The sequence below is a fragment of the Ochlerotatus camptorhynchus genome, unplaced genomic scaffold, assembly GCF_037179485.1.
Source record: "Ochlerotatus camptorhynchus isolate MF236.1 unplaced genomic scaffold, CSIRO-AGI_Acam_v1.1 ptg000897l, whole genome shotgun sequence".
Taxonomy (NCBI): domain Eukaryota; kingdom Metazoa; phylum Arthropoda; class Insecta; order Diptera; family Culicidae; genus Ochlerotatus; species Ochlerotatus camptorhynchus.
Genome location: NW_027041350.1, coordinates 7,978 through 31,213, shown reverse-complemented (window position 1 = coordinate 31,213; position 23,236 = coordinate 7,978). Strand labels below are relative to the sequence as shown.

The following is a 23,236-nucleotide window of genomic DNA, read 5'->3' as shown; positions in this document are numbered from 1 at the left end:
AGATTTCAAGACATTTTCGAGAAATTTTATTGAAATTTGTAACGATTTTGGAGATCAAGAATCATGAATCGTGGTTAATATGCCAGGAAGTATGAATGTTTTCTATATTAACAGGTGGACTCCCCCTTCTTCCTTGAGTTTTTCAGCTTTGCCTATGTTTACAATAACTATTTTATTGAGAAATAATTAAGAATTAAGAAAATATTAAAGAGAACCATTTGTTTTGAGATTAAAATTTTCGCAAAAATACAGTCGGAAAGCATAAAAAACATCAGAGTTGGTTGGAAATGCTAACATGAAGCTTTTAGTGTGATGATTTATTAGCTAGAGAATGATCTTTAGAAGAGGGTAGGTGGATAGTTCCGTTAGAGTACGGCAGTATGAAAATTGAATAGAAGTTGAAAATGAGCGAAGGGCCATTAAAGCGACAGTTTACAAGATAGACGCACATTTTTGCCTAGCCCGTACGATGTACGCGGGGACTTGAAGTATGTCTCCAAGTCCACAGGCGAATATAAAAAACATCTTGAATGGACTATCGAGATGGCGAGAGATCAACACTTTCAATAGTAATTTATTACATTCAAAGTGTTTTTATGTTACTTCATACTTGAAGTTTGCGATTTTCAGAGTTGGCTGGAAATGCTATCTAACATGAAGCTTTAGTGTGATTTTGTATTAGCTAGACCATTCTCATTCTAGAGCTCTTCAAGAACATTCTCTAGCTAATAAATTATCACACTAAAGCTTCATGTTAGATAGCAATTTATTTGCCAACTAGAACGATTCTAGAAGCAGTTCGGATTCAACAAAATGTTTGTTTATCCCGTATCCAAAGCAAAACTCGCTCGCTTATTTCAAACATAGGAAAAACTAATGGAGAGAAAGTTTCTACCGTATATTTTCGAAGGAACCATCGAGATAGAGAAAAATCGATGAAAGGGAATTTGAAAGGAATGCCCAAATTATCGAGATATGGAGAAATATCGAGATATACACCATCGAGAAATGGAGAGTTGGCTTTAAATGTTTAAAAAACATATCAAATATTATAGACGGTCTAAAAATCATCTATCAACAGCATGATGTTAAATGCACTAGGGTAAATGTGCCAGGTCTGGCACTAGTGCTCCAGCTTTTTGCCCTACTGTGCTACCTAACTTATAACGAACATACGTTGTATACGAGTACCCGGAATACCCCCGATTTGTAGAGGCGAAATTAGGTGCCAAACCACACTTCAAAAACTATAAAAACCATTATGTTAAGCCCCGTTTTATTAGTAGCATTACTCGAAAATACATATTTTAAAAGTGATTGTACCTACATGAAACAAACTACGCGTTTTATGATCTTTTTGATTGGCTATTAATGGGTTCGTTAATGCAAAAACTGAAAAAAATATGTTATTCAAAATTCTGACAAAATAGGTATTAATTAAGTTAAGCATCCTATTGCTACAGTCAATCCCACATAAGTCAATATCGATGGTGAACTTTTCTGTTTTCACCATGCAGAGTGGAATAATTCAAATTCTACAGAATAGTTATTGTATGATCGGGAATCGAATCCACCACCTCCGGCTTATTAAAATCGTGACTAAACTAGCTAGGCAATATGAGGCTCAATACGATTGGTAAAAATTCAGAATGGGGACGAAATCGGGGTAAATAATAGTACGAATACTGAATATACAAGAACGTTGGTATTCGGCCAAATGCTATGTGAAATATTCAACTATCTAACTGTTGATAAAAGTGCAACTGATTTAAAATATGATTAGATTAATTTGGCAATTTTGAAAAAAAAACACATTTAACGCATTTTAAGTCATTCGTGACACATCCGGTTATGAGATTTGACATCTTTAGCGGGAGAGACATGAATGCTAAAACGGCTACGCTGGGATTTGTAAATCACCTAATCGCTTATGGAACCATCATGGTCATGAAAACAATGCTCTGACTATTTCCTCGATACTGTTTTAAAAAAGAAGATGTACTAAATAGTATTTAAACGACAAACTCTGCTGGAAACGTTCATTGAACATTTAGCATTCTTCGGTAAAACGCAATAAAATAGGTCATTTTAGAAGCGATTTTCAGGCTGGTTGAAACACGACACATTGACACATAATTTTTGTTTCGCAAAATGTCCCATATGACTCTAAAAGCGCCGAACAACCTTTCAGAACTAATGAAAATTATTGCAACAATCAACCTTCATTAACAACACACCCACAGTGCAATATTAAGGGTTCCGTTTCGATGAATTCACATTTGTCAAAAGGCCCTTCAATTCATCATTTATTTCCAATCCACTGGACATAGGGCAACGCATTGCTCACTTGTAAATAGTAGGTACACTCATTAAGGCGAATAAAAAAATGATCGCATCACAACAAAACCTTGGCATTGTATTTCCGAAATGCATTGCTAGCCTTCTTGGGTGGCGTCATTTTCGCATGCAGTGCAATTTCTCTTTTCTTGCTTGTTGCCTCTCACGGCGAGCATTTTTCATCATCGCGATCGTCTGAATATGTATTAGATGGTAGACTGAACACTGAACGTGACCTTCATTATATTGGTGTGGTGGTTGATTATTACACATTGTTTGTTTTGTTTTGGCACATCAACATCGATTAGAACGCTGACAGAGAAGTGTTTCCTGAATGATATTGCAACTGAATTCACGTGCCTTACCATGCTGTATCCGGGGCAACAGAGTTTGATGACTGCGCTCTAATCATTTCTAAGAAAAGAATAAAAAAGACATTGATCGACTTCCTACACATTTAGAAATAACTAACTTTACACTTTACGGAATCCATCATGTCAAATAAAGGATGCGACGGAAACAAACATGTCATGTAAGTGTAAGTGCTCCGATATTGAAAAGTTCGTTACTCGATGAACACTACGCTTTTTTTCCTTGATTTGGTTTTCCGTCGATCTTGTTCTCCGTGCTGAGCACCAATGCTACCGTCGCCAGGGAGGCAGCTCCCACACCTGGACCCTACCTATCGACCCATCAATCAACTCATGAACCGGGGACCAACGGCTTTACTTCCCTTCCGAAGGAAGGCGTGATCAGAGGTTTTGAGCCTCAGAAAATCCCGATTGGGATGGAAACCCACGCCTGCTGGGGTGAGAGGCAATCACGCTCACCACTACCCCACTGGCGCCGCTATGAAATCTACACTTGATTTAGCTGAATTGACGCTCGTATATGGCAATTTCAGAGCACCTAAATTTAGGTGATTTTTTAAGTGTGTGACTCATTAAATTTTTCAACTTTTTTATCTTTAATTTAAACTAAACAACATAATTTTATTAGTAATCTAAAATCAATTTCGATACCGCGAACAAGTGTCACTATTGGATGCTTGTGGTGACTAATTCATCATGGTCCTTTATAGGTGGTAATTTACAAGCTAACCACGCTAATAAAATCCACGTTATAAAAAATACCAGTACACTTTTAATACAAAGATCTTTAACCTTGTTTGTAGAATAATTGAAACAGTGCCCCGATCAGCCGAACACATTGTGATCCCAAGTAAGACGAACATATTTCGAACCAGAAACAAACCTCGACCAGACTGGGAATCGAGGTTAAGCTAAAGGGAGGGCCAGTAGACAATGTCATCTTCTTCTTTTGGCGTTATTACTATACGTCCCTACTGGGACTTTACGCCAGCTCTCAGCTGAGTGTTCTGTACAATCACACTCTATGCCCAGGGAAGTCGAAAAATCTGTCAATCCCAATAATTCCTAAACCGGACTGGGAATCGAACCCAGACGCCTCTAGCATGTTCTTGCTTTACAGCTACGCCTTACCGACTGAGCAAGGAGATCCCGTAGACATAATATCTTCAAATACAAGTCCCGAGTGCAACTGACCACACTACTGCCCGCTATTGATGTAGAAAAAATAATAACAAACACTGTCGCTAACCGGTCTGTGGTATCAATCTTCCGGGTGAGAGAAAGGAGGTCACAGTATAGAACCACAACGGTTCAGTATAGAATATCCCACTACATTCGATGTGACGACGACGCGTGGTCGGTAGCAATTTTGATTGAAAGTAATTGTGTTGCTACACACACGCACTTGCTCACACTGGGAGTTATAACTGATATGTACAGACATACTTACCTATCTACACGTCTGATAGGCTGCTTGTAACAAGCGTATGTGGTACTTAGAAATTCAAATTCCGATTCGCACTTCTCGTGAACTTTCCGACGTTCCGTTGCTGACCCATGTTGATAGAATGAGGTTTGCCATTCAAATAGTGAGAGCTTTCGAGTGAATCTATGCAGCGTTCTAACTTAAGTACCGTATTCCGAGGCTGCATTGATTACTTTTTACGGAAAATATTGAAATAAATTTCTCCAAAAATAATGTCTCAGGTTTTAAGTTTAATTTACTCAGAATTGTCAATTTAATTGACTTTCGAAGTGATACTGTTTAGAGCATTATGAGCATTATTTCTCTTCCATGAAAGGGATGATTTAAGCATAATTGAGTACATATGTGTATAGTTACTTTCTCATTGAGTGTTATTTTTTAAAAGTTTTCGTGGCCCAAAAAACTTGATATGGGGTGAATTACTCAACCATACAACTTAAAATTTATACCATTATGACTTACGAAATTTGTTCTTCCTAAATTAAAATCATAAAATACGTTCATAGGCAGCATTCCTTAATATCCATTTGTTTTAACCAAACACAATCATTGTTTTTTTTTTTTTGAATCATTGATCATAATTAACGACTTCCACTCTACTTAGTGACCCAAAGCTTAGTAAAGAATGACATCAGTTTCTGCAGTTTTGTATCATGAGATGATCTTCAATATCTTAATGAAACAAAATTGTTACGAAATAAAAATAAATTAAAATTAATAAATTTCCGGTTGTTCAATTTTCCATCGATCTACGGTCGGTAGGTACATTTGACAAAACAATTATTTTATAATTAGACTATTTTTAAGCACGATATGTAGAAATTATTATCACAGATTACTGGACAGCACGCTATATTTTAGTCAACGATGCGGAAATGTTGCATGATTGAGGCTTGAATTACAAATTTCCTTTTGGGAGAATTCAACGGACTTAATAGAATGTGTACGTTGCAATTGAAATACGATATTAATCTACGGCAGATGTGTTTCGAGTGAAGAGAATGAATATTTCGTAAAATTTTAAAATAAGATAAAACTTGAATACTAAGGTTAAAATTTAAAATATGGTAATCTCTGAAACCACTTCAGATTTCAAAAAGCTCTCGTCGATGTTTTATTTTTAATATTTCTCAAACATCGACGAGAGCTTTTTCCATTCAGAAGTCATTTCTCACAATTTTCTAAAATGAATCGATTTGAGCATTTAGGAGTGATTAGTAGCTTTTTTTAATTGATGTGTCAGACTCCCAAGATAGGCCATTGTGTTTCGTTTCAGTTGTCCCATCAATCGTCCATTCTACCTTTCGAGATTTAGAGCACTGCAGTGCTTCCTCCACGTTCATTCAGCGATGCAACAGCGACGTAAATTAAAACGACAATTCACCTCCATGTACCTTGTCCCAAGTCCACGTCCAAGCTATTTAAAAATTGTAGTCCTCAACATCGAGTAAGCGGTGAGTAATCGGCCCCCGTTCTTCTAACCTAAGTCATAAGAAATACTTTTAATTTATATTTAATTACGGCTCCACAAAGCTAACACAATTGAGCCTTGACAAATAAATGAATAAAAAAAAAGAAGTGATGTTTCAGAGATTACCATTTTTTTAAATTTGCATTTACTCACTAGGCCACTTTCACCTTAAACCGGAGTTTCACTGACGGTGGACGTTATGGAACCTCCAAATAACATAGGACAGTTATGCCTCCTCCAGTAGTTCGGGAGCTCAATAGATACTATATGCACTAAAGGGTGTCTACAGTTAAATTGCATCACATTCAAAAAGCTGTAACATGCTCTTTGAGTTAATTTCAATGAAATTTTGGGTGAGATGGCCTCAGCTAACGAGAAAATTTTGCACACTCAAAAGATGTTGGGAATCCAACAATCTACTGCTTCTCTTGTCATAAAACGTTTCGGAGAACGTTTAACTGTCGATCGGAAGCAACTGAGTGCAAGAAAAAGTGTTCCATACTGCATTGAAGATCACAAGTGAGTGGTTGCTACCTTCAAATGCAAACCCAACTATTTCGTTTGAGATGTTGCGAAATAACTGCATCTGACAAAAAGTTTCGTGTAGATAGTCAAGAAACGAGCATGACTACGTACCTTCAAGGTTCAGAAAGCACCAAACCGCAATGAACGATAAAATAGGACAGCTAGAACGCGGGCACGATAACTGTACGCCCAAATGTTGACAACACCACACTGCTATCTCATGGACGATGAAACATACGTAAAAGTGGACTTCAAACAAATTCTAAGAAACCAGTATGTGACTGCGTAAGACAAGTTCAATGTTTCAGAGTCGCTCAGGAAACAGCAAGTGTCGAAGTTCCCCAAGAAATTCATGATTTGGCAGGCGATTTATTCGTACGGAAAACGGAGCAAGTCTTTCGTACCAGCTACAACCGTAAATGGCCAAGTCTACATGAATGAATGCCAGAAAAAACAACTGTTTCCGTTTCTCAAATCACACAACGTTCCTACAATTATTTGGCCGGAGCTAGCCTCTTGACACTTATGGGTCAGATTTCGTGCCGAAGGATCTCAATCCCCTAACACACCGGAGTTGTGGCCGATCGAAAGCTACTGGGCTATTAGGAGGCACGAACTCCGTAAGCATCCTAAGGTAAGCATCCTAAGGAGCAGGAAATGGTAAAAATCATAGTTGAAAGCAGAAAAAAATTGAAAGTTCGGGCCAGAGCTGGTAAATATCACGGCCGTCATGTAACGATGAGAAAACAGGTCCTCTCACTATCATGAGACAAAACTACCTATCATTAGCTTTCTTGTCATTTTTCAATGATCAAGCACTCATGAGAATAATTCTTATAAGGTTTTGACATTAACATTTCTAACTGATTTAGATGAATTTAAGCAAACAACCGTATGTAATCAGTAGAGTGAATATATTATTTAGATTTCCTCGGTACAAGTAACTTTAATAGCATTAAATAAGCTAGTAATTACGATGATCAGAACACTGTCACGTTCTGTCATGACAAAAAAATTCATGAGATTTTGAAGAAAATCTCCATTATCGTTTTCTCATCCAATGATAGTGACAGAAGTATCTCTGTAAATATCGCGTGAGATCTTTGATTGAAAATGACATTTGCCAGCCCTGGTTCGGGCATTTTGGATTTGGTGAAGAAACATAGTGAAATAAATTAAATATATAGTTTTACATTCCCTGAAAATTTCATGGCAATCTTATTTTTGGCGAGAACTTCTAAGTGATGCAATTTAGCTGTGGACATCCTTGAAGGGAAAGTTTACCGCGCCGAGAATTTTTTTTCTGGCGCGTTTTTATTTTTCTGCAAATATTGGGAAAAATTATCAAAAATCCAAGAAAATCAGTTTTTGCCTTCAATTGCTGAGAAAATTAACATGTAAAAAAAATTATCTTATCATGAAACAAAATTGGACCCTCAGCAATCCCCTTAATGGATCCTCTTTATCGACTAATTTAATAACTAGGTTGCAAAAACATTCCCTGACGAGCTTGTTAGACATAAAATGTAATGATCCCTTTCGGTACATTTTTTAAAGATGGATACGAAAAATAAAAAAGTTAAGGTAAAATAAGGTAAGTTAGCCAGTTATTGCATATTCACCAGGTATGGCACAATTACGTATATGCAATGCAGATAATGGTACCGTGATCACCGGTGTGAAATTGGTCATTTTGCCATGTACTTTTAACTGTCACGTATAACATTTTCGGTGATATATATAAAGAAAAATCTTCACCATGAGACTCCAATGATTGCCTTGTTGAGTTTTTCATAACAAAGCATTTTATTGTATTGCTTAAATTTCAATTTTATTGAGCTGACGTTCAGTAGCGTACAACACTAACATCCTAACAAACGATCATAGGGCTACAACGATTGATGTAATTACCATTCAAGTAGCATTTTTACAAAACTAACTCTCAGTGAATCCACATTATTTAATAAACGACGGTAGAATGTTTCCAACATTAAGAAATCGAGGGTTTTTTTTTGCATTTTAAGAAATCTGTTTTGTCATTTCTGCTGATAATACTTTTCACACAAGGGTTTTAGGGAATAATAACAGTTACAAGAAATGCACTGTGAAGCCATTTTAGGGGGTTGATCAATTTCACCCAATATTTTCAAATATTAGATTTCTAAGATTTCCTAAGAAAAAAATAAACATCCGATATTTTAAATAATAATGCAGAACGATGGATTGATTGATTTGATTTCTTTATTATAGAGGCTTTCAGCCGTTAGCTGGTTCATCTCTGCTGCAGAACGATGGAGTCCTCATAGCTACTGACTTAAATACCATTCGTTTTTCAATTTTGTTAACTGTAGAAATTTATTACGATATTTACGTTGAATAGTTATCAATCCAGTGGCAAATTCATTGCTTAATAATGTGAATACAGAAATAAATTTCTTCGTCAAACGAAACTGACATTATATTCATCGATATTTCCAATTTTGAGATTTCAAAAACGCCTTAAACATAAACAAAACACTCAATATGATAAGTAATTTTGTAGAAAAATAGAAACATCATAGATACTGATTTTTACCGTTTTTGAAATCTCAAATTTGAAAATATCGATGAATATAATGAATATGGGTGAATCAATGCCTCAAATGACAAATGACTGTAAATTTCTAGTAGCTGTTATTTTATTACATTTGGGATCCCTGAGTCCGAATCTGATATTAAAATCCTTGTGCAAATGTCCGAAAAGCAGATATTACAAAAAAAAACTCTAAAATCCATAGTTGCGCTTAAATGTAGGCATTTGCTTTAAAAATATCTTTTGATTTAATAGCTTTCTGAGTATTTAAAACATTTAACTGAATTTTTACAAATTATTCAGACGCTTAGTTTAATTAAAAATATCACTTTCAAGCTAATGACAGTAAGGGTTGCAATCCTAAGACCATTTGTTTAAATGCTATTGAACGTCAGTTAAATAAAATTGAAATTGATGTAGTAAAATCTATCTTTTTGTTATGAGAAACTCGTCAAAGCAATCATTGTAGTCTCATGATGAAATGCCATTGAGATATCTCTTGATACCTAGCACCGAAAATTCTCTAAGTTGCAACTAAAAATAAGCGTATTTAGTAAAGGGACGGTATTACCCAGCCGGAGGTGTCGGGAGCGACTCCCGGTCCGGTCGAGGAAATCTCTCGTGTCGGAAATTTGTCCGACTTCCCTGGGCATAGAATATCATTGTGCTTGCCACACAATATACAAAATTATGCATTGTTTTTGTTGCGTCGAAGCCAGGAAGAAGAAGAATATCACTGGTGCATGCCAAAACTGAAGTAAATTTTATGTAGTACCATAAATGGTGCATTTCCCCTACTATGTACTGATCTTTTAGAACACGTGCATGATTTCCGTTATTTTTAGATAGGTTCACTACTAGGGTGCTCATTTTGAAAAAAAAGATGAATTTATGATAGGCTCCAGTTCGATTCGTAACCCCAAAATATGAATGTGCAAAACTTGGTTGCAGTTGTCCAAACGCTGAAAATAAATGTGTTGTTGCTATGGCAATGATAGCAATAGGCGTTTTGCCTATTGTTTTTTTTCGTCGATCTTGTTTACCGTGCTGAGCACCAATGCTAACGACGCCAGGGAGGCAGCTCCCACACCTGGACCCTACCTATCGACCAATCAACTCATGAACCGGGAACGAACGGCTTTACTTCCCGTAATCAGATATGTTATGCCTCAGAACATAGCGGCGACGCCGACTGGGATTGAACTTTAACACTTTTGGCATTCGTGACTTGTCCGGGGGTGAGATTTGAACTCGTGACTTTGGCGTGAGAGGTATGGATGCCAACTACTGTACCGGGGTTGTATACACACACAAAAATCAGATAATGTGATTGAAAATATGTTAAAACATGTACCGCGTAAGCACCAGCTCTAATGCATTATGAAAATTTCTGGCCCGCCTTCTGATATGGATTCTAACATTTGACCCGCGGTTCAAAAACGTTGGGCGGGCCTGATCTTAGTTAACTAAGAATTTCTAGAGAAGCCTGAACTTTTGGATAAAATTTTTAATTGTGAGCTACCAGCGATGCATTAGGTTAATATTTTAAAGACTCTTTAATATAACAATAATAAAATTAGAAATGAATTTCTATGAATACGTTTTAACTTTGAACATGAACGCTTTTTTTTTGAAAAATATAGCTTCTAAGTTCCACTGACTTACTCACCCTGTAACATGCTATAAGTACCAACTAAGCAATTAATTATGCCGAGAAAAATAAATTAATGTTAAATGAGCCAAGCTTGGATTTATTATTCTCTGAAGGTCTTCAACAAGTACCATGCTACCTTAAACCATCAGGCAGAACAACGACGCGTATCTGAAGCCATTGGTAACCTTTTAACTGATCGTGATTTTCAATCATATCACATCACATTGTAAATTGAGTGATTAATGATCACAAACGTATAATAGTAGATATATTTGTTCGCCCTAAATGTATTATATCACCACCCAAGCTTAATTACTTATAGGCACATAGAGGAGTAGTTGATCGTTTTTTTTTATAGAAGAAGCTGTTTTGGTTTATTTCTTTACCCAAGTCTTTTTCTGCTGGTAATTAATCAAGAGGAGAACATATGACTTGCTGCACGTTTCTATAACACAGAGTTACGCTGATGGATTCGCAGAAATGCTGGTGATGATGATGATGATCATTTTTCCGTTGATGTTCTTATGCACCATTGTTTTTACTACCAACGTCAGCATCACTATAATTACCGTGATGGTTATAATGAAAGATAATTTCAAGAGAAAAATCCACACTGTATACGATTTCATTACTCATCCTGGCTGCCATGGCATTTTTAGTTATTTTTTATAGCCTCTCTTGTACACCCGGGTACACCGAAAGGCTTTAATATCATTCGAAAAACGAATTATTGTTTCAAAGCCCGTAGTCCAATCGGTTACATAAACAATAACATTCTGATTTTTGTTTTTTAAATAAAAGTACCGATTGCATACAAGAAAGATACAATCTACCGGTAAGGGAATTAATAAGGTTTACTTTTTTAAGCTCAAGCACATGGCTATTGTATTCGGAACTCAAGCTTACAAAAAAACTTGAAGGTCTATCATAAGGGCATAAATTTCAAATTCATATATCTGGGGAAATTCCCTTAGATGAGATCCATTCCGTTTGACAGTGAACAGAAACACAAAGCAGTCGACCTTCAAACTAAACAACTAACAATTTAAATTAAGAACGGATGAAAACATCCAAATTGAATGGGTGCTATAAATACGGAATGGCTGATCATTATGGCTTGCCCAATATAATTAATCAGAAATAATGCTTCCCAAACATTTGTTCATTCAGCAGATTCCGAACCGGTTGAATTGTTGGTTTTATTTATCAGCGTTATGTTCTTTTGAAGGTGTCCTGCTGTTACCAATCTACCTTTATGTATTTGTTCTTTGGGCTCATTTAATATTAAGTGAGAGAGCGAACAAATCACGCTTACTCGAGAGCTAGGAAATTTGTTTCTTATTCCAAAATCAAATGACTCCCTACGCTGCTCATTAACGTAATTCTATAAAGTTTTTGGGTGCAACTTTGCTTTGAATCTCTCTATGATTTTATGCTTAATGATCTCAGTGACACAAATGATCACTGAACTGTAAATAATATGAACAAACTAGTACCAAAATGTGCAACCATAATTTCTAACTATGTGGTATGTTGCGCTTGGGTTAAGGTCAAAAAGTTACAAATGACAGCTGTAACATTTGTTAATGTTGTGATTTTCAACAACACAAATTTTTAAACTCTGTAAATTATCTAGGTTATGAAAATCTCTAAATCTTCAGATACTTTCAATCGGTTGCAGGGTTAGAGTAAGAGGGTGTGACCCACTGATAGGTTGCATGCGGCTCCTAAGCAAGTCGCAAAATTTTGGGACATTTGAATTTATTTTACTAGGTATATTTATTTAAAGTTAGTATTATGGTTCTGTTATTACAATTGAGTAGGAAAATATGAATTTGCAGTATCGTTTCGATCAATTTTTTATTCAAGTTTAACATAATTAGGAAGAGTGAAATTAATTCTAATTCGTTAAGTTAACTGAAAAAAATGTAAGGTATTTAGTCACCACCCCTTCGAAGCCCTTTTCTTGTCAACTGAACTAAAGTGAACTGTATTAGATGCAAATTGTACTTTTATTTTATATCACCCCCTCCCCTTAAAAAATAAGAAATATTGAAGGGGCAAAACTAATTAAACCCCTTTCACAATCGTCTTTCTGCTCTGCACTTTATCTTAAAACAAAAAATATATATTATTATTATTTTCCAGTCCCATATGGAAAAACAGCAGCCCCGGTAAAACGCTGTCAAAAATTTTTGTCTCCACATGCTCTTATGAATGAGACAATCTAGTTTCGGTATTTTTGCGATATTTTCTGAACAAAACATGTAACATGTAGTGCACAATGTAAAATTTGTTTGTTTATTTGTTTGTTTGTTATTTGGCGTCAATCAGTGTAGACCGTTTTACAAAAGTGCTGTTGCCTTATATCGAAGACAACAAATCAAGAAGACTGGCAACTTTGCCAGAATCCAAGCTACAAGAACAGTAACGCTGCGCTTGAGTGAAGGTGGAAGCAACGCATAGAAAAATGAGCAAATACACAAACCCTTCGTCTGAGGATGTAATCTTTGCTATCAAATTCGTTCTAAGAATTTACCTTTGAGCGGCAGATGACGCGATTGTACCTGTCTCATAGCGTTCGTATGAGAAAATGGAAGAGATGCCAGTCTTCATGATTTATTGTCTTCGCTTATATGCAATTTAAAAATTTATGTTTTATTTGAAATTTTAAATCAATGCAGACTACATATCAAGAGCAAATTTTCATTATGTCGTAAGTAATATTCGCACCAATCCGAGAAAAATAATGTTTTGTTTTGATGACCGAAAAGTTATTCCTATTTCCAATTAAACACATATAATCTCATAGTGATAGCAATGTTTAACATATTTAGCCGGGTTTTAATCATACAAAGGCAAATCGCTAGCTTTCATGCTAAGAAATACTGGTTTTTGAGTCAAAAGTTATTATACGTCGTTTGGTGGCCCCTTTTGTTACTTAAGTCAAAGTGTATTTACCAGGATATTCGGGAGAATTATCAATTACGTCTCCTTACGTGCAGCCCATTCATCATTTTAGGACCACCGAAATCATCTTAGCAACAAACAGTTCGATTTATTCACTTTAATAATGAGAAAGCGAAACGACGAAAGTACACTTTTCACGGGTTTGGGCCTGTTCATAAACTACGTAGACAGTTTTTTTGGGATTCTTGACCCCCTCCCCCTGCGTAGACAATTATCCATACAAAAATTTTAAAATTTGTATGGCCCGTGGATAATTGTCAAACCCCTCCCCCCCCCCCCCTAAACTGTCTACGTAGTTTATGGACAGCCCCTTTCTCAGTGCTGTTACTTAAGGCAAACGGCATCTCCATAGAAATCGGGTGACTTAAGTAACATCGAAAACTATTTTGATCGGAAGGTGATTACGTCAAAAAGCAATTCGACTGGTAAATAAATTTAAAAATGGGATGTGATCCTATATTCGGACAGTATATAGTGTAATAGCAGGAGCATCGATTGACACTGATAGCTCGACTTTGTTTACCTTTGTTACATTCGACGTAATGAAAATTTGCTCTTGATATACATACATCTAGGATATAAAAAATGTTTTAAACTAAACAAGATAAAACTCTAGCAGTTAGTGTTCTCCTTACTGTATCTTTAGACATAGTTAGATCAGATGTAGATCATTTTGTAAAAGTTACAAGTCATGTTTTAAAATTATGAATAGAATTAAAGTACTGTTTTTATCTGGTTTTAGTCATTATAAAGTAAATACCCAAGTAACCAAAAGTTCCGCATTCAACGATTAAAATCACTTCCAAGTTCCGTAAAGTTCAAATAAAGTTCCGACAGAACTTTCAAGTTCCATAAAACTCGAATAAAGTCCCGACAGAACTTTCAAGTTCCATCAAGCCACATGAAGCAATCTGCACATTTTTTTGTAGGTACGTAAATATGAAATGATCAGTGGCCCGAATAAATCATTATTCTTATATTTATGCAGTGCATCAACATCCTATCCAAACATAAAAAGTAATTTCCTGGATTCGAACCCGTATATTCGGCACACGATATACGAACGCTAACCACTACGCCACAAATGTGTTGGAATACCAAGCGGGCAAACACCAATTTAAAATTCATCAAGGTGTTGTGTTTCGTATTCAAGTCAGTCAGCTGGCACTGAAAACTCGAACAGTAGGCGGGACAACAGCTTTATTATATCTCAGATGACGCAGCAGTTCGTGCTGGGGCTCTCACGCAGAAGGAGTGGGTTTAATTCTTCAAACAGCTCCAATTCTACTACTAATGCTGATAAATCAATACACATCAATATCTGCCTTTAGAAATAACTTTCATAAAAGTGCGAACTAAATATAGAATTTGGGGTAGAGGACATAAAACTTTTTTAATTTATTTTCTAAAAGTTCCGTTCAAGTTCCACTAGAAGCTGCTTAGAATGCTCTTCAATTATGATACCGGAACTTTCAAGTTCTTATAACGACTTATAAATGAGGCTGCTTAGAATTCTATAGACCACTACCAACCAAGCTGCCTAAGCCACAAATAGCCTTTTATCAGAACTTTTGGTTACTTGGGTAGTTTCACTAAAGGGTTCACGGAATCAAATTACATCATTTTCAAATGGCTGTAACTTTTTACCCATTGGGTATTTTCTATTGAAATTTTCGGTGAAATTAGTTGAATGTGTATTGTTTACGCAATTTGCGCACGCGCCTCGAAAATCCGGATCCCTCTCATCGTGCCAATCAGCAGGAAGCTGGGAATGGTACAATCTACGGTAAGCCGTGTTCTAAATCGGTAGAACGAACGTTTGACCATCGCTCGGGAGGAAAAAAGTGGCCAAAATGGATCTCCGTATAGTGTACAAGATCACAAGCTTGTAGTTCAAGCGTTCAAGAGGAATCCAAACAGTTCAGTTAAAGATGTGGCGAAGAAACTGGCACCGAATCACGATGAACGACAGAATACGGTAGGGAAATCACGTGCACGGAAGCTCTACACCCAGATGTTGACAAAACCGCATTGTCTCGTTATGGATGACGAGACGTATGTAAAGCAGACTTCCGGTAGCTTCCGGGGCTCTTGTTCTTCACTGCAATTTGCTCTTGTTCTTCACTGCTCATCATATATTAAGCATAGTAAGTTCGATGTTTTTTTTTTACACGGAGAAAAAATACTGGTTCATCTCCGGCGAGGTTCGATGTTAGAAAGCAGAAGATGTCAAAGTTTGCCAAAAAAAAATACATGATTTGGCAATCAATTTGCTCGTGTGGAAATCGGAACACTTCATTCGTGATAACTGGGACCATCAATGGTCAGGTATACCTTAAGGAATGCCTCCAAAAGCATCTACTTCCACTTCTGAGGTCACACAATGGTCTTACGCTTTTCTGGATGGATTTAGCCTCGTGCCATTACTCAAAATATGTTCTGGAGTGCTAAAATACTAAGGAGGTCAATTTCGTGCCGAAGCATCTCAATCCCGTGGAACTGCGGCCAATTGAGAAGTACTGGGCTATCATGAAGCAGGTACTTCGGAAACACCCTAAGGAAGTGAAATCAGATGAAGATATGATGAAAAAATGGATTTCCATACACACACAAAAGTTGGTCCAAACGTTGTACAATATCTTATGAGTAGTGTTAAGAGAAAAGTACGTGCTTTTGAATATAGCAATGAAATTGAATAAAACGAAAAAGTTATATAATATGTTTTCCTTTATTCCGTGAAAGTTTGAAGATGATCGGTTGAATGGGTGAATTTAACCGAATCTGTTTTTGGGATGCAATTTATTCCGTACACCCTTTATGTTTTTGTAAGCAGTCATAATTTGATTAAGTGGACCAAATTCGGCATAATTTGTGCGATAGTGATTTATAGTAAATATATTTCGAGATCGCAGTTGTCGAGAAGGTATGTAAAAAGTAAGCTTTGATAACTGTTATACTGAGTCAATCCGATGCAATACGATATTGTTCACAAACGAAACCATTGCAAATTAACGACGCGCTTTTAATGTTAGAATGTTGATGAGCATGCAGCGTGCATCATAAGATGGAAGAGGAAATCTTGTCCAACCTAATTTACGAAGAGCAAATAATAAGAATTGCTTTATCACTGATTCTAATCGTTCCTCATGCGTAAGTGAAAAAGCGAGCAAACTATGCTGCAATATTCAAGTATTGATCTTACATATGAAATGTACAGTGATTTCATTGTATACGGGTCATGGAAGTTGTAACTGAAACGTTTGATAAAGCCAAGCATGATATTTGTTTTGTTGACAATTGAATTATAATGATCAGTGAATGCTAGTTTTGAATCAACTATAACTCGTTCACACTTGTCTACCGCCCGGTTTCCTAATACAATTGTATTGTCTGGTTTGGTTCTTTTTCTACTAATAGCTATTGATTTACATTTTTGAATAGCAGTGCTGGTGGTATAGTGGTAAGCGTGATTATCTCTCACCACAGCAGGCCTGGGTTCAATCCCAGTCGGCGCCGCCGAGATATTCCGAGGCATAACATCTCTGATCACGCCTTCCTTCGGAAAGGAAGTAAAACCGTTGGTCCCCGGTTCATGAGTTTGATGGGTCGATAGGTAGGGTCCAGGTATGGAAGCTGCTTCCCCTGGCGTCGGTAGCATTGGTGCTCAGCACGGAAAACAAAATCAATAAAAAAAATACATTTTTGAACGTTTAGTTGCAGGAGGCTTTTATTACACTAAACATAAAATAAGCTTATTTCATTCTGGTATGTCTGTATATCTTCTTTGTTTCTTATTTCAAGAAAGAGCTTCATGTCATCCGCTTTGATTAAAACTTTTATGTTTTTAGGAATTAAGGAGATGTCGTTTACGAATAAAATAAACAAAAGAGAGCCTAGATGCGAGCCTTGGGGGACTCCAGAAGTAACAGTAATAGGGTTTGATTTTTTCACCTTTGAATAGAACTATTTGTTGGCGATTAGTTAAATATGACTCAAGTCATTTGAGAAGTCCAGTTTCAATTCCTATTTTTGGTAATTTGAAAAGAAGCATGGGTATAACAATACGATCAAATGCATTGCTAAAATCGATAAAGAGTGGAGAGTTACATGGTTTCCATTTTCCAATGCAATCAAAGAATAGTTGACGAATTCAAGTAAATTTTTATTCGTTGATCGTCCTTTGAAGAAACCATGTTGTATGTTAGTGATTCTATTTTTGATCTGATAGAATATTTTTTCATTGACGATTGCTTCGAAAAGCTTTGGGATACAGGAAATAATAGCAATTCCTCGGTAATTATGTATGTCAGATTTTTTGCCACTTTTGAAAATAGGCACTAGAAAAGAGCTTTTCCATGTTTTTGGGAAGATTCTAGATTTTAGTGATTTAGTGACATATTGAAAACCCAGAATAATGGAGCTGTAAGTTCCAATGCCAGGCTCTTCATAAATACTGGTGGAATATCGTCCGGCCCAGAGCCTTTGAAAATGCTGGTAGTTTACAATCGATTCTAAAGGATGGATGGATCCCCTAACCCTAACCCCCTAGCCACAAAGCCTAGTCAGTAATGGCACGGTATTACCATAGAGGTAACTCTAAGACCACTGGGTCCCGAAGAAAATCATTATTATTTTTGGCTCACTCAGTACCAGAACAACGATCCCAAGCAGTCCTAAGCTATTTCACTCACCCCTGCATGTTCTGCATGAATCCACACACCCCTGATGTTATCTGTCAAACTTTCATAGCGAATCAAAACAAACATAGTGTAGTAATAGAATTTCAACTAGAATAGGGTACGTTAATCGTTTGCTTGGGACCAATAGGCTACTAAAGTGGTGAGCTATTTAAAATCGTTAGTTTCGTATTGATTGTTGGTATTACCAAGCCGGAGGCGACGGGTTCGATTCCCGGTTCGATCGTGGGAATCTTTCGGGTTGGAAATTTTCACGACTTCCCTGAGCATAGAATATCATTGTGCTTGCCAAACAATATATAAATTCATGCATTGCATTGGCATTGGCATTGAAAGCTCTCGATTAATAACTGTGGAAGTGCATTTAGAACACTAAGTTGAGCAATAAGCAATAAGCTTGAAAATTCGAATAAGAAGAAGAAGTAGGATGGATCATATGGGACTTTTATGCCTTTAAGGGCAGTTTAAGTTATCATTAAATTAGTTGTTTATACGTTAATTTTTTTTCGATCCTTTATATTTATTTTTTGTCACCCAATAATGACTAAATAGCCAATATCGGTAGAAAAACCATGGAAATGGCTTTCTTTTGCGACTGATAGACGCTGAAAAACTATTCTAAATGACCATAAGAGATCTAAAATGCATTTTATAATTCTACAGTAGGGGAAATTTTTCAACACTGAGACAGCAGGAACAGCTAGACAACGGGAATATCTTGATCATAAAGGGTGTTACGATCAAAATTTGGCCAAACAAAAATGCGTGTAAATTGAATAAATTTGTTATTAAAAAATAACATATTATCAGGATGCCAAAGCAAATTGACACATAAAACCTGTCAAATTCGCTTTCAGATAGTCACAATTCGTGATTTTACGACTCATGAATCATAAAATTGCTGATTTTGACACTCTGAAAGCGAAATTGACATGTTTTATGTGAAACACTTCAACCTCTTTTTGTATCTAACAAGTATAAAATATCATTAAAAAAATCAAAAAATCCTTTTTTTATAGCAAGTGAGTGGAAGCAACCCTGAATTTGAACCTCGCTAATCTGCATGCCGTGCAAATTAAAAATGGCTCAAACATCATCTAGCACATGGAATAGAGTAAAGCGAAATGGAGCGATGCGAAAAAAAAACGCAGAATCAAAACAAAACAGTAAATAAGGCTACCAGAAACCCGGTTTTCTGATAGTTGTAGGGTTTCTAAAAGTGCAAATAAAAAATGAGCCCCGTTAATATGCACGACGTGTCGTTCAGATTAACGGGGTTCCACGGTAGCATTTTTCATGTTTTCATGTGCGATGTACCAAATGAACCACTATTTTTTTTATTTAGGGACAAAACATTATTATTTAGATCGGTGCAAAGTTTACTGATATATTTTCTTTTTATAATTTTGTGATTCAGCTGGTTTGGATTCTTTTTTTTTTTGCTGCTAACAATTCCATTTTTTCTGTAACAAAAATACACTGGAGTCATTTTTTTTGCGAGGGAAATGTACTACGTAAAACGGACTAACCTAAGTTGATAAGCTCACATGCTTAAACATTTTTAAATATATGGATTATGATAGTCATGGAAAATATACACTATCTTCTGGATTTTCACCAGAAAATATTATTTTCATTCAAGTACGCCATTTGACAACTTTTTTTTCCAAAACGGACAATGTGATTGGAATTAGATCGTTAATTTGTGACACTTTCGAGAAATCGTTAAAAACGTACGGCGTAAAAAGCGACTTAAGGGAGAAAACCGCATTAAAACTGACTCCACTGTACTTATATAGTGTTTGTGAAGCTATTCAGAAAACTGGAAGTCCCCATCTTGCATTCTAAAATGGTGACCATACATTTTTTGTATATTTTTAATTTAATTTAGGAATGTTTCACTTTTTTGTTGATTTTAGTAAATTTTAAAAAGATTAAAAGTACACTGAAGTCTTTTTTTACACGGTTTTTTTACACGGTTTTCCACGATTTACACGGTACGTTTTTAACGATTTCTCGACAACGATACCACCTATCGACTTGATTCCAATCACATTATCCGTTTCAAGCTATTTGTAATCGAATGGCATACTTAAAAAAAATCACAATTTTTGGTGTAAATACTGAAATTTTTAAAATATGTCTATATGGACCATATCATGCTTTAATTACAAATGGCATCAAAATCCGATTTTTTAAAAACATTTAAGCATGCGAAAAATCAAAATCTCGTAGGTTTTTTTTTACACGGTTTTTTTTTACACGGTTTTTTTTTACACGGACCGTATCCCCCGTGTAAAAAAAGACCTGAGTGTATAATATTTTGTCTATTGCTTCATTGTGCTTCAAGAAATAACAATTTGAAAAATAGTAAAATAAGAATGGTTTTCTTCAATATTGAAAAACAGTATTTGTCCCTCGGCTCCGTTTAGCTCCAAGAGACAATGAGCCTCAGCTCAATCTCCATACAAACTCAGCCAACACATTACCAATAAACCTTGATTATTTTTTAAAAATTTCAGAAATTTTGATACACGTTCAATAAAGTTACAGCTCTTTGATTTTTTTTATGATATACAAAAAATAACAACCCGAGCAAAGCTGAAGATCAAATTGAAATCAAAATTTGCTGTTATGATGTAACTTATTTTGAATACTCCAGTTGATCTCATTTTGGTTGACTTAACGGTTAACACAATAAAAATGAGAGCAAAATTTTACACTGTTGAAGCAAACGGAAAACTAATCCTGCTTTCAATTAAATCAATTTGTTTACTAATTTTGCATTAATAATGTTCAATTGAATACGGGCCTGGAGTAAATGATTACCATTCATGTTTCTCAAGCTGAAAGACTTGGGCTCCAATCTCACCCCGGGCACGTCACGAATAACCTAAAATGTGTTAAACAAATCAAATAAACAATAATCATTAGTTCAACGACAGATGAATTTCAATTAAATTTTAAACAATACGTAAACAGCAGAACTTCAAGTTAAGTTGCTTTCATTTAAAAAGTCTTGACTGCATAATGAAAGCACAATATGATATCAGACTTATGTCAACTGCACACTATAATATCGATTTGCTTTCATTTTGTTAACCGACTTTGCTCGGGAATCTATACTATATAATTGCCAGTACCGTAATCCGGGGCCAAATTGATCACCAAGTGAAATTTATCATTATGAATTGCGTTTTTAGTTGGCACGTAGAAAATTATCTGTGATAGATATAAAAAAAAAATGATAGCATTTTAACATGATTTGATAACTTTGACGATTTTATCATAAATATAAAGCAGATTTTACTGCATAAATTTCAATTTTATTTAACTGTCATTTAACAGTATTCAATAGCAACATTCAAACAAACGGTCATAGGGTTTCAACGATTGTTATCATTAACTTGAAAGTTGTATTTTTCATAGAAATAAATCAATGGTTTTCTGTGAAATTCAGTGATATTTAAAGAAATTGCCTACATTTAGGCGTAACTATTCTTTTCAAGAAACCTTTTGTTTTTGTAATTTCTGCACAACGATGTTAGCATCTGATTCAGGGATCCCAAAGGTATGAACAGTTACTGTACATTTACGAAAGTCATTTGAGGGGTTGATTAATTTGATGAAAGATGAATATTGGTGAATAAAATTAGCAATCGTGACTCCACCTGGTATATGTATGAACATATTTACATTTTTTTTTAATGTGTGTATTGCTTCGATATAACGTAACTAAACGAAAAATTAAGCAATTATAAATACTAATACAGGTAATAAAATCTTCAAAATTTAATTAAAAAGATAAAAAAAGCAACTATTCCACTATCTAATTCCCTCATTTCGTAATAAGGGCGCAACAATTAAAGCTCGAAAATCAACAAAAAATCAAGAACACGGCGCCAAACATCGAGTATGCCCTTCAACCCGGAAATGTATCGTATGTGATGTGCTAACTATTATTGTTCCCGTCCGAGAATCAGACATCTGATTCACTCGTTAACTATGTTTACTCAGCAATAGATAATAATCTAAAAAAAAAAAGTTAAACGTGTAGGAACCCACACAAAATGCGATCAATTATCCGTGTATATGATTTTCATACGCATTAGTACCTTCTATTCTAAACTGCTCTCATATGAGCATGATCAAGTTTTAAAATGTAGCACTACAGCTTGGAGGTACAGTTCAGTGCATAACGGAATAATGTGTAGCAGCTGAGCTCCACGCTGATAAGCAAATCCATTCTCCATATTATAATTTATAACTAGAACGTTTAGATACATCACTTTTCCGTCCGGTTTTCCGTCTTTGAGAAAAAGCGCTTTTTAAAAGCTGAATTTTAGCTCACAGTTTTCGGATTTCATTCACTTTGTTATTATTATGCGCATCCATCCATTCTTCCCCAGTTGGTTGCATGGAGAGTAGAGTTTAATTGGCGTCGATTGATACTCGCTCATATTCACATAAGTAGAATGAACAGAATGTTATACATACCTAACAGAGATGATTTGATCACAGATGAGCAGTTTGAAGTTTTACAATCAGCTGACGATTTCTGGAAATAACTTATCTCGTTTCTGGATTCTGACTGACCGCAGGTAATGCTGAATCACTCTTTTAACTTGATGGTCAGAATATCTTCAGACATTTGTCCTAAGAACTCACGAAATCATTATGCTTACTCACGGTACCAACAAAATAAATGAACGCAGGCTCATCAAACTTTTTTTTCTGTTTGAAATATCAACACTCACTTTTCTAGCACTGCTTCAACGAACTTCAAGTAAAACAAGAACTGCCGAATCCACGAAGCATGGTCCGTTCATGTGTTTGTCGCACGGCACAGCTAGAAACTATGACGATGACGGTACAGAAATGAGTCGTAAATTGAATTAACCAAACAGTTCAAAAGTACAGAAAGGAAAAGGCCACTCTGCAGGAAGGAAAAAATAAAAACAGCCAAACGGGGACCACTCGACCAAAACAGCGAATCGCGAGAAAACTAACTCAGTAGTAAACTGTAACAGACATTAACGCAAACAGCAACGCGAAAAACCGACGCTGTCGCGAGCACGCGCGAGAATGAAAAAATTCCGGTGCAGACGGAAATGCGACCGAACTAATCGAGAATCCAAGCAGCACTGACTTGT

General features: G+C 35.8%; 1 protein-coding gene across 1 annotated transcript in view; it reads right to left on the bottom strand.

Annotated features, from left to right (window-relative positions):
• LOC135715419 (ATP-binding cassette subfamily G member 4-like) overlaps window positions 1-22,816 on the bottom strand; it is a 98,943-nt gene extending 76,127 nt beyond the window's left edge. The window contains exon 1 of the mRNA XM_065238699.1: window positions 22,581-22,816. The gene's annotated coding sequence lies outside the window, so the exon portion shown is untranslated. The remainder of the gene's footprint in view (window positions 1-22,580) is intronic.
• Window positions 22,817-23,236: the final 420 nt, after the last annotated feature.